Below are 15,515 nucleotides of genomic sequence, written 5' to 3'. Positions count from 1 at the left end.
AAATAGAGCATATATTAAGACATAAAACGTTCATTGAATGGCGATCTAATTCTGGTGAAGAGAGAACCTAGTTCGATAGTTAAAGGGTTAAAAGTTAAAGGATGTCAATTGGTGTGTAAAGACTAGAAAGTAAAATTGTAAAGGCTCTGAAGTTATCAGTATAAGGGGAAACATTATCAAATGATTCAAATGTGTCGTTGGAATGTTTTCGCGAGGGTTATGATTTTGGTGATATCATAGCATCCGGTATTCTTCAAAGCATGGAATTCGTTAATTTTAAATACATCAAAGGGGAAAGACACTAGATGATACAATTGCAAGAAAAAAAGAAAATTGCCAAACACTTGAATAAAACCTGAATTGTTGTTTACAACGCATTGAATTTTACTTACTGATGTATCACATCGTATACGATATATTATCGTTCACATTTTTTGCGCATTTTGCTAATTCGAATTTAATTGGTTTGTTTACTATGTAAATCCCAGTAAATTTAAATATCGTCGGTAAATATATCTGTACAAATCACGTGACTGTAGCATGCTAAATATACTCACCATTTACAGGGAAACCATTATGCGCTATTTTAAAACGAGTAAACTCAGCTGATACAGCGACAAATATTGTCTTAATTGTGAAAAGTGATGTATGTTTGGTCTCATACGAGCTCGTATTATTGACTTGTTTTGAGAAAATACTGTTCTTGATGATTTTAAGACCATCTGGAATATATTTTCCTTTAAGGCTCCTCGGTCGTGTTGAATCCTGATTTTGGATCCAATGGAAACTTTCTTTTAAAATACGGTGTTTGCAGGTGTGCTTACGTGCGTTTTAGTTTGCAAACATGCTTTAGATCAGAAACGTAAAAAAACACAAAACAGAACATTCTAGTTCATTTTCAATGTTTTTAATTTGCCTTAAATACAATCGTACAGTCGCCCTTTGGAGATAGTAAACACGGACAGAGTATCGCTATCTGAGACCAAGCCGCAATATGTTTTGCTGCCTGAACACCATTTTGCAATAATAGATCCTATTCAGTTTGACAATTAAATTGATTAGTTTTTCCTTAACAGTCGTTTGATTTCTTATTGATTGGCTTCTCATATATATTTATCGGGGTTTCCAATTCAAAAACCATTTATATACCCGTTTAAATCGTTTGCGCAATGGTTCAATTGAGTTGCATCAGTGTAGTTTAATGCAGTATGCAAAGTTTAACTTACACAAAGGTGATAAGCTTTCATTACCAAAGCACTGAAACAGAACAAAGTGTATTGTGTAAGTAAACACATGCAGCACATAAACAAAGAATGCCTTGACATGCAGATGCATTTTACGAGAAAATTAAAACATTCTTGCAAAATAATGTAACAGTCATACAAATGATTATTGACACAATTATTTTATGACCGCCAAGGTCCAAAGGTTGTCAGACGTTGCCCTTTTACGGAAATGGAACAGAAGCCATATTTTAGACGACATAACACACCTAAGGCTAAGGCTTAGACAGATATATCTAACATAGAGCTGACAAAACTCATAATTGTGCCGTAGAATATCGAGATTTTGCCACAGCATTATTCAACGACATTACTAAACCAATACCTCTAAATAGGGATGTGCCGTTTTCATAAACAAAAAGCAGTATACGTTGAAATATAGAACTGAGTGATTATATAGTATCACAAAATCTTTGTTGGCTTAACTAGTCATATTTACATAAACATTTCTACTTTACAGTTCGCATTGAGTAGCTAAGCATGTGTGTAATCCTGTACATTTTTTTCTTCCCTCCTCCCTCGAAGTTTACGAGCAAGTTTTAACTAGTTCCAAGAAATAAATATTCAGACACTTCATATATATATTCAGATACATTACATATTAAACTTCTCCTTTTTACAATGTTTTTATTACAATAACCGAAAGGAGAAGAGAACATATTTTACGGCACGGGCGATCTAAATAACGTTTCTGTGAGCCACAAGAGTATCAAACTTTCTTAGATAGGTGATTGCTTTCTATATTGAAGTTTTGAAATGGGTAAATCGGGCATTTCCGTGGTCCACCAACAACTTGCCCATCTCGTGTCATTTTTTGGATTCGCAACTTAATTTCTGACACACGCTTTAAATTTAATTGAAACTCGTGACCTTACGGTATGTTGTCGTACGCCTGTTTATAACATGAGCCCACTTGTGCATCAAAAATCCTGAATACATGAACGGCACAGATGACAACAGGTTGATTTATTTTAATTCCCCAGATTGTGTTCATTTTTTATACTGGTTAAAGTTAAAGTCTCACACCTATGTAGCATAACAAAAATATTATACAAATAAAAAAGATCAGTTGACAGTGAAGACGAATTAAGTTGTTTTTTATTAAAAAGGGCATACTGTGCCTTGTAGCCACATAACAAAAGGAGGACAAGATGTTACTGTTGCTTTACCACTTTGAAAGAGATTGTAAGAAGTTAAGCAGGCATTGAATGGCAACATAAATAAAGTGAACACGGATTGTTGGTTGACACTTACTGAGTATTAAGTGCAACGATGTCAACAGACGTTTAAGGTCCAGATAATAAAATTGTCAGAGCTTAGGGAAAGCATTGGCTGATTCTTAACGTGTAGATTGAATTCGTTTTCGCATGATTTTTGTATGCCTTTTGTTGAAACATACTTTGGGAAACCATCATAGCATGAGTCTATAGTGTATCTTGTTGCTAGATCCCGTCGATCGTGTCCACTTTGTCAACAAAAAATAGAAAATGCTAAAAAATACGGTTAATTGTTGTGTTTCAATACCGTTGTGTCAGGAAAGGAAAAATAGGATACACTTCTTAGAACAAATATCTCTACCTTATTTAAGATTCCATTCTTTTAAATACATTGATACAATTGTCCAGCAGAGACAGCTTGAGACCAATCGTCAATATTTAGTTCTGCCTACACGGTATTTTGTGTCATTTAAAGCTATTCAATTGGACCCATTGACTAATTATAGTTCCATTAAAGGTAATTTAATTGTTTATTGATTGGTTTGACAGATATATTTCTTAGGGATTCCACTTAAAAACCATTTGATAACCTGAATAATGATTTTCACAATGTTTCGGTGCATAATTAGATTGCATCACATATTGTCACAACGTGGATAGACACTTGATTTGCGTAAGGGTGATTAGCTCTCATTGAAGCGACTGAAACTAGTTTGACCAGAAAACCTTACGGGCGGGGCGAGGAAACACATCATTTGCTATTGTGGTGATATGTATGGCTTTAAGATACACACAACACAAATTGTTTTCTTGTCATATGTTTGATATCTATTAAGGATTCATTATCATCAAAACTCTTAGTCAATTGAAACAACGTCTGATCAATTTGCGATATGTTTTCCTTCACTGTCAGTATGTCACCACAGCCGGGCCTTCAATATCCAGGCACAAAATAGGACAAGTAATTGCTTTTGTGGTTCCGTGTAAAGACAGTTTTAGGGCTTAAAGTGTACTGATGCCCAATGGTTTGAAAATACTTGATAGTAAATTTGTCAGAGCTCTGAAGTCCTTAATATAAGGGGAGACAATTTGTCAGAGCTCTGAAGTCCTTAATATAAGGGGAGACATAAATTATTCAAACAACTTGTTGGAATGTTTTCGCGATTGTTAAGTTTCTGGGGTTATAGCATCTTGTATTCTTCAAAATAATGCATAAGCTAATTTCAAATGCATAAGGGCTATTGTATCTATGGTAAAAACAATTACTGTATTCTGATGTTGCATCCAATTGAAACGGCAATACCTTTTACTTGGTATACGAAAATCTTAACAATACGGTTATTTTGAAGTCATATTTACATGTTGTTGAGTTTGAAAAAGAAACTTTAAGGCAGAAAAGAAAATATAATTTACACAATAACACACAGAAACTCTAGTTGCTAATGTTTTTGTTTTAAATACAATCGTACAATCGCCCTTCCGAGAATCTAAACACGGGCAGATAATTGGCATTTAAAACCAAGCGACTATATCTTTTGCTGCCTTAACACCATTTTGGAATATTAGATTGAATTCATTTGGACCATTTAACTGGTCAGTGTTTCCCCATCTGTCATTTTATTGCTCATTGATGGGTTCACAGTTACATTTATCGGGATGTCCAATTTTAAAACCATTTAAAATACCCGTTTAAATCAAGTGCACAATGTTACAATTACATTGCATCATAACATTGTAGTAAAATGCAGAAAAACAAACGTTTTAAATAACGTGAAGATTATCTTTCATTTACAACACACTGAAACAGACAAAAATGAATTGCGGAGGGAAACATTGAAATATTTCGAGATACTGACGTATAACTATGAGCACCTATTTGTAGAATGCTTTAATTAGGAAATCATATAGTAATAGTATGACTGTAAAGTACAAAAGTTATTAAATGTTTGTTTAACTCATTTTAAAATGGTATTTGCTGATTGTTATCGACGGCGTGTCGAATGAAACAGTAGCACAGTTTGTGTTTTTGTTTATGAAACAATAACAAAGTGCGTTTGGGGTTTATGAAACAATGATACTTTGTGTTTTAGATTAATGAATCAATTACACATTGTGTTTTGGGTTTATGAAACAAAGACACATTGCGTTTTGGGCTTATGAAACAGAGACGCAGTTCTTTTTGGGTTAATGAATCAAAGACACATTGTTTTTTATGTTTATGAATCAATGATACATTGTGATTTGGTTTATGAAAATATGGCAAAGTGCGTTTTGGGTTTATAAATGGTAATAAGATGACTGCAAAATAGATGTACTTCCGAAACAAAATGTATTAAATGATATTGTAACCGATGGTATCTCGAAATAATTATTATTGTTTGTTATTTTCATTGCTCATACACGTTGACTTATTATATTTTATAATATATGTGTTTTGACGATGTACGATGTGCAAGTCACCAACGTAAGGATCATTAGTAAAAGGAATCATAAACTACGTGTTTGCATTTTTGTGTGGGAAAATGACAAATCGACGATTTTTCTACTTTTCGCTTCATTTATTTTACGCTTATCGATTTTAATAAATTGTACACCGGCTTTATTTTATGTTGTTCTCCAACATTGGACTCTAACATATACATGTACTCGATAACATGTTATCACGCGCGCATATAACGATCGTTCGTTTTATTCCTCTACGCTTCCTCTACCCTTGGCTATATTTGAAGATGTCCATTGAAAAGATTTTTTATTGGAAAAACATGTAAGCTTATCAATGACATGTCTGGTACTTGCCTAATATTTGATTGAAATTCGTGACATTAAGATAGTTGCCGTACACTAGTTCATTAGATTCACGCCTTAGTTGGTACTTTTAAAAAAGAAATTCTTTTTGGAATCGCTTTTTGGTATACATATACTTTTTAACATTACAAACTCATTATAAACTTGACAAATAATGAACTATAAAATCATGACATACAACTATATCTTCGTAAAACAGTGCATATGTATGCGCTATATATCACTTATTGTTTAACAAAATATTATGTTAATAAGTTGATTTTAAATTCAAAAATAAAATTATTGAGGAGAGGAATATGTCTTTAAATAGAGTTTGGATAACAAAATGGACAGAATGTAATATTGAACTTAAATTGATCATCTCATACGGTAGTAATACCGTGGTTGTTTTAACCCTTCTTATAAATTAAACACAGTATCCTTCATAAGAACCTTAATTGTTTTCGATATCTAGTATTCATATTTTTCTGTGATCAAAACAATTGTTTTAATTGTGGCACATCTTATTTGGGAGTAATAATGCATCTTTAAATCAAAACGGTTCTGCCTCTTTCAGAAAGGAGGTTTCGTTTGTAAATACAGAAGCCTATTTGACAAAGTATAGTGTTGATAAAATCATACTCTAAGTATTCAATCTTATATCCAAGTATAAGTACTTCGAGGCTAGGCATCTGTTTAAGTATTTTACAGTTGCTAAAGGTGTCATTGATCTTAGACCAAAAACGAGAATATAATTTATTTCCTGAAATCACCCAATGTTAAATGAAATACAATGATCGTAAGTTGATTGGTTTGTTGACAGTTTCTTGCCATTATTTATCTAGTTTTCGAAATACATTGTTACAATATATATGAGAAATATCTGTGTGAGATCTCACATTTTAAACTTTGTGTTTATCGATTGAGCTGATTTAATTATATTTTCCCACTCGTTGGGGATAACATTTCTTATTGTGAAATCCAGTGACATTTCATTTCTAAATATGGCATAATTCTCCTCAAGTTTGTCTCACCAGCTAATGAAATTATATCGTTTAGAAACATGAAACAGAATCAATCGAGTGTTTGAACAGTAGACTCTTATCATTCAATATTACATATTTATTTCCGTATACATCTTGTGTTGAAATTGAAAACAAAATCATCCTTAATCTTGTTTGGCCTTAAAAACGATTTAAATTCTTGCCACTTGTTGATCAAGTCTCGGTAGAAAACAATTATGTTTAGTGAGGATATGTTCATATCAAAGAAAATATAATTTGGGCCGAACTGATCAAGAATGTATGATATGATTGTTTTTCAATTTGCATTTCATTTTGGTTGTAAGGGATTTACCCATTTACTTTTCATACATTTTTAAAAGTAGTTTAAGTCAGGAACTTGCAGACCGCCTTCATGTTTATTTCCTATCAAAATTGAACGTTTATTTTGGTCTTCTTTCTCATTTCAATTGAAATAGAATATAACGGGTTAACCATGTCAATAACATGATTATATATGTTTTGCTCCCAGTTAAAGTTAATGCATTCAATTATGTTATGTCCAAAATAGATAGTATTGATATATTTCGACATGAAGTTTAAATTAATCATTTCATTCATGTCATTGTTTTTTAATTCACATATCCATAGACTTTCTGTTGTTAGTTTGTTGAGTCTCAGAATGAAAAGTTGCAGAATGTATCAATAATTTCCAGAGCTGCTGTGATTTCAGTGGAATTTTTCAAAAATAGGGTTGTATAGTCTACAAGTTGTTTGATATTCAAATCGGCGTTATTCACATCTACTCCTTCGATTGCTTCACATGTTCATATTTTAATAGCAATGATTTCTACAATTCTTATAAATAATTGAGCAGACAGGGGATACTCTTGACGAACATTCTGAAAGAATTGTATGTGTACGTTATTTTTACCCATTTCGAAGAAGAATGTTTGAAACCAAACTTAGCACGAATGTCAAATATACTCTTCAATCTTTATGAAAAAGGCGCAACATTGATTTGTTTTATTCTCCATCATGTTATTTGTTCATAATGTCTGAAGATACATCCTCACAAATAACTAGCATAACGAAAATATGATACAAAGATCATTTCAGCTTAAAATAAAAATCTTTTTGGTGACGTGCTTCGTGTTCCTGCTAGCCACACAAAGGACATTATGTTACTGTTACGTTCTTACTTTAAAGGGGAAAGTAAGGAAGAAAGCGTTCATTGTATGGCAATTTATATCAAGAGAAGACAGATTGTTGGTTAACACTTTTAGTTTTTAGTACAATGACGTCAACAGATGTGAAAAGTCCAAACAATGAAATTGCCAGAGCTTTAAAATCTTCATAGTACTTCAGGACAAACACTGGCTGATTCTTAACGTGTAGGTGAAATTGTGTTCGCATGTCTTGTGTTTCTGTCGATGACAAATACGATTGGAAACCAACATAGCATGAATCTATACAATACAGCTATTCAATCCCGTCAATTTAAGAGTAAAAATGTTCTATTGTTGACTAAATTAAACAGTTCTTAAATAGATACGGTAATTGTTGTAGTTGTGTTTACATACATTTGTGTCTGCAAAAATAGGTTTGCACCAGCAAAAAATAAGATACACTACGAGGCAAAACTATTTTAAGATTGCTTATGATTCAATTGTTTCAAATACATTGAAAAAATGATGCAATGTGGAATCTAACACGGACATTTAATTGCTATTTGAGATCAATAGTCAGTATTTATTGCTGCCTGGACGCTATTTTTTTCCCCTTAAACGAAATTCAATCGGACCAATTAACTGATTATTGATTCTTGATACGTCGTGTTATTGTAAATTGACTAGTTTTTCAGATATATTTACCAGGGATTCCATTTCAAAACAATTTGATAACCCGTGCAAAGGTTTTCACAATGTTTCAGTGTATAATTAGATTGCGTCATATAGTGTAACAACGTGGACAGACTTTTGATTAGCGTAAGGATAATTAGCTCTCATTCCAGCGACTGAAACTAGTTTGACCACAAATCCTGAAGGGCGGGGTGAGGAAGCACAAAACTTACTAACGTGATATTGATGGCGTTTGGATGCATATTTGTTTTTAATGGTCGTATGTTAAAAATATACTAAGGACTAACTTTCGTTGAAAATGATAAGCAAAATAAAAATAACATCTGATGCAATTTTTATGTGTGTTCCATCTTTGTCTGTATGTCACCACAGCCAGGCTCTATTAAAATGGTACTTGCTGATTGTTTTCGACGGCGTGTCGAAATGACGTTATTTGTTTCGGCAGAAAATATGCATATTATACGTATACAATGAAGAATGCGTAATATATATTTTTTCACATGTTTCTCAGGTTACATTGCCAACACTTGCTCTTCAGTGCTGATTGAATTCGCAGACCAGTTGTAATACCTTACGAAAGCACCTGAATTTTACATTGTTTCAATGTTATCAATCTTCCATTACAATGATTAAACTGCGTTTTATGAACATCTCAATTTGTGCATCATGCTTTCTCATGATTCGTTTGATGTCTTATCAAGTTGTTATACCTATCTCATTCCATCAACACGTGGTAATACAAAAATTACTTATACAACGGGGGCTGTTCCGATTTTACATCTCGTGCGATCGTCTGAATAAAACCAAACTCTACAAGTCATCGCTTTACTTTATAACACGAAGATGCTATATCGCAATCTGAAAGACGTGGCGCAGAGGATCGTTTATCTTGCTTAGTTTTAACACAAACATAACAACAAGGTTTAAGAGTCGTAGGAGTTGTAAAACTATAGGATAGATATGCATCATTGATGTTAAGTTGAAATAAGTGGTAGATTCTAACCGAGTGATTCTCTTTGTTTGTCCATGTGTGTTTGTGGTAATTGAAACAAAGACACAGTGTGATTTTGTTTTCAAACAATGACATGTCAAATTTCGCATGACAACTTACAGGCAATTACAAGAGCAAAAATTTATTCTTTGGTAACGTCAATACTTCCAGATTTTAGTTCATTAAGGCAAAACAATATTTTGAAAATACAAGGGCAACGTATTTATAAAACCTAAGACACTAGCAATCCTATCTTAGGAAAAGTACCTTATTTTAGGACCATCCCTCGATTTTGATTAGATGTTTTTAGCATGTATAAACTAGTTCTGTTTAAACAAATCATAATAAACTTCTCCTTTTTGCAATACATTTTCATGCCAAAGATCGTGAGGAGAGGAGAATAAAACATCCAGACATTATTTGCGGCACAAGCAATCTAAATAACATTTCTCAGAATATCAACCTTTCATAAATAGATGCTGTTTTTTATGCTAATGCCCTGAAAGTTTGAAATAGGCAAAGTGTGCATTCAAGTGATTCACCAACCTCATGTTCAGCTCCTATCATCAGTCCAAAGGTTCTTGTTCTTTGCATATTTTGTGTAAGCCAATGTCAATCGACAAGGGTTTTTTCATCAGTTTAACGTAGATAAATTGTAACGAATGCACAAAAAGCTAGTTTCATAGCGTATAGCTTAGTCTATCTAATTTTCCACCAAGGCTTAATTGTTAGGCAAGGGTCAGTAGTAAAAGGAACCATGAACTACGTGTTTGTATTTTTGTCGCGGGAAATGAAAATGGACGATTTCTCAACTTTTCGGTTCATTTAGTTTACGTTATCGATTCTGATAAATGCGGCCGAGGTACGCCCGCTCTTTTTTCTGTAACATTAAACTCTAAAATATACATGTTCTTGGTATCATGTTTTCAACAAGCGTTTTTTATTCCTTTATTCTTGCCTTATTTTAGATGTATTTTGAAAAGAAAAGATTTACTGGAAATAAACATCATGCATGTATGGTACTCGCTTTATATTTAATTGAAATTCGTGACCTTACGATAGTTGCCGTACGCCTGTTGAGCAGATGGCGGTTTTAATCGGTACTTCAACAGTTTTTAATATTTGTCATTTTGGAATCACGTAATGGCATCCGTTTATTTTATCAAATTATATACAGATTATAAACATGACAAAAAATGAACAAAAAAATCATGACATACAACTTTATGATCGTAAAACATTACATATGTATGCATATGTATGTGCAATATATAACTTTTACAAACTATTCTAGAGATGATTTTAAATTCCCTAATGGGTTTTTTCAGTAGATGACTAAACGTTCCATTAATTTAGATAATGTTTGGAAGGTCAGCATGAAATGTTGAACTTAAATCAGTTCTTCAAAGTATAGTGTTGATAATGTTTTACTCTTTGTTTTCATTCTTATATCCAATTATAAGTATATTTTGAGGTTATTCATCTGTTTATGTATTTTACAACTGTTACAAGTATCATTTATCTTAGACCAAAAATGAGAATATACCTTAATTGCAGAAATCACCCAATACTTTGTTCAAAGTGTTTTGCCAGTTTCTATTTATTTTAAATACATTGTTACAATATATATGAGAAATATCTGCGTGAGATCGTCTACCTGATTTGGTCGTGTTTTACAAGAAAACACGTTTTACACTTTGTGTTTACAGATGAAGTTGACTAAATTATATTTTTCCACTCCTAGCTTTCCTTACTGTGTTTTACTTTGAATTCAAGTTATATTTCACTTTTAAAGATGGCATATTTCTTCTCACATCTGTCTCACCAGCTAAAGAAATTATATCGTTTAGAAACATGGAACAGAATCAAACCAGTGTTTGAACATTAGATATTTATCATTTAATTTTACATATTTATTTCCCTATACATCTTGTGATGAAATTTATAACAATATCATTCTTAATCTTGCTTGGCCTTGAAAACGATTTCAATTCAAACCACGTGTTGATTAAGTCTTGGTAGAAAACAAAGAGTTTATTTTATAAGGGGGTTAATTTCCTATTAAAGACAAGATAATTTTGGACGCATTGATCAAGAAAGTATGATGCTATTATTTTCCAATTTTCATTTAATTTTCACTTTTTGAAATTCACCCTTTTGATTTTCATACTTTTGAGAAGATAGTTAAAGTAAGGAACTTCCAGACCGCCTTCGAGTTCATTTCCTGTAATAATAGTACGCTTAATTTTGTCTCTATTGTAATTCAAAATAAAATAAAATATAAAAAGCTTACCGTATTCATGACATGATTTGGTATAAAAATAGTTCGCGTTGGATAATTTTTGCTCCCAGATTAAATAAATGCATTCAATTTTATTGTGTCAAAAATTAATACCTACGGATTTTATACATTTTGACCTGTTCTTTTTATTAAACATTTTATTCATGATATTATCTTTTGCTGTACTTAGCCATAGACCTTGTGTTTAACGTGTTGAGTTTCAGACCGGAAAGTTGCCGAATATGTCCATAATCTCAAAGGCTGCTGTGATTTCAGTTTGAGTTTACCAAATTAGAGTTGTAAAGTCTGTAAGTTGTATGATTTTTAAATGTTCTTATTTTAAGTGCAAGGACTTCTACAATTCTTAAAAATTAATTAGCAGACAGGGCACATTCCTGACAAACTGCTCGCATTATGCTAAGATTCTAGAAATAATATATAATACTGGTTGAGAAGCAGTTTCCGACAGTTTTTAAACGTTTTTATTGAATTATTTATTCGTGTTTAAATATCTACTAAAAGTGTTCACATTTTATATAACTACAGCTCAAGTTGCTATTGTCGATATATTTCTAACATGACGTCACATATAGTGTATCTAATAGGGGCGCAAAGAGGGTACTTACGTTGGTCTGATTAGCTTGTGATGAGAAGCAGTTTCCAACAATTTGAATGCGGGGCATATTTGAGGTGCCTGTTGTGTGTTTTTATTATCCGTTTATTTAATAAACTAAATATAAGACTGTAATAAGAGAAATGTTATTTAATTTTTCAGCATTAACAAAAATAATAAACCTTAAAATTTACGACATTCAATTCATACTCGAAATCAGGCAGAGACTGGTTATCAATGATTTTTTATTCATTTCTGATGGAAACTTGTGTTTGTATACATTTAAGTGAATGTGGATGCGAAACAAGCATGACACCAGTGTTCACAAATATGTACACAATGATCATCGTTTGTATAAGTCAATTAAGGAAAACCTTGTAGCTATTCATAGATATGCAGATTAGGTTCACACGCATGCGCAATACACTGCGCGTGCCGATCCCTCACGTGCAAGTTTGTGTACAAAATGAAAAATAAACATTAAACATTAAATAATAATAAAATTTTCGTACGTGTCTCAGTAAGAATTTCAACTTTTGATTGCCTAGTTACCATATAGCTGAATTGCAGTACATTTTTTATGAAGATCTAAGGAAGGTACGCGAAAAAGCGATTTGTCGGAAACTGCTTTCCGTCGGAAACTGCTTCTCAACCAGTATGTGTATGCTGTCTTTTTCCCGTTGTAAAGAAGAATTTTTGAAACCAAACTGTGCAAGAATGTCTAGTATATACTTTTAGATCTTCATAAAATGTCAAAAAGTGGATTTGTAGTATATTCCCATCATGTTCATTATCTATAATGTATCAAGATTTTCTCACAAATAGGTTAGATATCGAAAATATGATACAAAAATAATTTCAATTTAGAAATATAAGGTCGACTAAGATCGTTTTATGTAACGTGTGTTTATTTCCTAGTAGCCACACAACAGCCAAAAGAGAAAGAGATGTTACGTACCCACTTTCTAGGGAAATAGTAAGAAAGCGTACATTGTATGACAATATAAATCAAGTGAAGACAGATTGTCGGTTAACACTTTCAGATTTAGTGAACGCTGTCAACAGATGTGATAAGTCAGGATAATAAAATTGTCAGAGCTTCTAAAGTCTTCAACAATAGTATTTCAGGGAAACATTAGCTAATTCTTACCATGTAGATGAACTTTGAATTCGCGTGTCTTGTGTTTCTGTTGTTGACATTTACATGTACGTTCGGAAACCAACATCGCATGAATCTATATCATCGCGTCAATTTAAAAGTGAAATTGTTCAGGCGAGATTATTTCTAGATTATCTTTGATTTAATTGTTTCTAATACATTGATATAATGTTACATTGGATAATCTAACACGGCCATCTTAATGCTATTTGAGGTCAATAGCCTAAACGCTAATTTAGTCACTTGAACGCTATTCAATCGGACCAATTAACTGATTATTGCTTCCTTATTAGTCATTTTATTGTTTATTGATTGTTTTTTGCGATACATTTATCAGGGATTCCCTTTTACAACAATTGTATAACGCGTAAAAGAATTTGCACAACGTTTCAGTGTATAATTAGATTGCGTCGCATATTGTTACAACGTTGATTTGCGTACTTGTGATTAGATCTTATTAAAGGAATTAAACTAAGGACTCATGTTCATCAAATATTCTTAACCAACATAAAATAACATCTGATCAATTTGCGATGTGATTTCCATCACTGTCAGTATGTAACCACAGCCAGGCCTTCATGAGCTAGACACAAAGTAGGTCAAGAAGTTGCTGCTGTGTTTCCACGTAAAATAGAGCATACATTAAGTCATGACACGTTTATTGAATGGCGATTTAATTCTGGTGAAGAGAGATCCTTGTTTGACAGGTATATAGTAAGAGGATGTCAAGTGGTGTGTAAATGCTAGAAAGTCAACTTGTAAGAGCTCGGAAGTCATCAATATAAGGGGAAACATTATCAAATAACTCAAATGTTTCGTTGGAATGTTTTCGCGAGGGTGATGTTTTTCATGGTATTTTAGCATCCGGTATTCTTCAAAGCATGTAATTTGTTACTTTCAAATACATTAAAGGCAATAGACACTAAATGATACAATTGCAAGAAAAAAAGAAACTTGTCAAACACTTGAATAAAACTGATATCGCTGTGCACATTGCATTGAATTTTACTTATTGAAACATGTATCGTTTCCATTTTTTGCGCATTTTCTCAATTCGAATTTTAATTGTTGTGTCTACCACGTAACTCCCAGTAAATTTAAAAATAGCGTCGGTATATATATATCTGTACTAATCACGTGACTGTCACATGCTAAATATACTCACCATAAACTGGGAAACCATTATGCGCTACTTTAAAACGGGTAAAATCAGCTGATACAGCGACAAATATTGTCTTAATTGTGTACAGTGATGTATGTTTGGTCTGATACGAGCTCGTTTTCTTGGCCTGTTTTGAGAAAATACCGTATTTGATGATGTTGCGACCATCTAGAATCTATTTTTCATTAAGGCTTCTGTATTTCGGACGTGTGGTATCTTGATTTTGAATCCAATGGAAACTTTCACTTAAAATATGGTTTTTGCAGGTGTGCTTTAGTTTGCAAATATTGCTTTAAGTCAGAAACTCAATAAAACACAGTACATTCTAGTTCATTTCCAATGTTTTTTAATTTGCCTTAAATTCAATCGTACAGTCGACCTTTGGAGATAGTAAACACGGACAGATTGTTGTTATTTGAGACCAAGCGGCAATTTGTTTTGCTGCCTGAACACCATTTTTTTGCAATAATAGATCCTATTCAGTTTGACAATTAAATTGATAAGTTTTTCCTTAACAGTCATTTTATTGATTATTGATTGGTTTCTCATATATATTTATCGGAGTTCCCAATTTAGCAACCATTTAGATACCCTTTTGAATCGTTTGCACAATGTTTCAATTGCGTTGCATCATTGTAGTCTAATGCAGTAAACAAACGTTTAACTTACGCAAAGGTGATAAGCTTTCATTTTCAAAGCACTGAAACAGAACAAAGTGTTTTGTGTTAGTAAACACATGCAACACATGAACAAAGAATACCTTGAAATGCTGATGCATTTTACGAGAAAATTAAAATGCTCTTGAAAAATAATGTGACAGGCATACAAATGATTCAAATATTTACACAGCTAAATATTTTACCGGCAATTCTGCCAGTAGTTAGTACAAGTTTTAACTAGTTCCGAGTAATATAAATTCAAACACTTCATATAAACATAGCATACTAAACTTATTCTTTTAACAATATGTTTTCATTAGAATAAACGGAAGGAGAAGAGAACATGATTTACGGCATGAGCGATCTAAATAACATTTCTGAGAGTCTCAAGAGTATCACATTTTCTTAAATAGGTGATTGCTTTCCATATTTAATACTAACGCCCTGAAGTTTTGAAATGGAAAAAGGGGCATTTCAGTGATTCTCCAACCATCTTCTACCAC

Source organism: Mya arenaria, chromosome 10, assembly GCF_026914265.1.
Source record: "Mya arenaria isolate MELC-2E11 chromosome 10, ASM2691426v1".
In the NCBI taxonomy this organism is placed as follows: Eukaryota; Metazoa; Mollusca; class Bivalvia; order Myida; family Myidae; genus Mya; species Mya arenaria.
Note: the sequence above shows the minus strand (reverse complement) of the source record.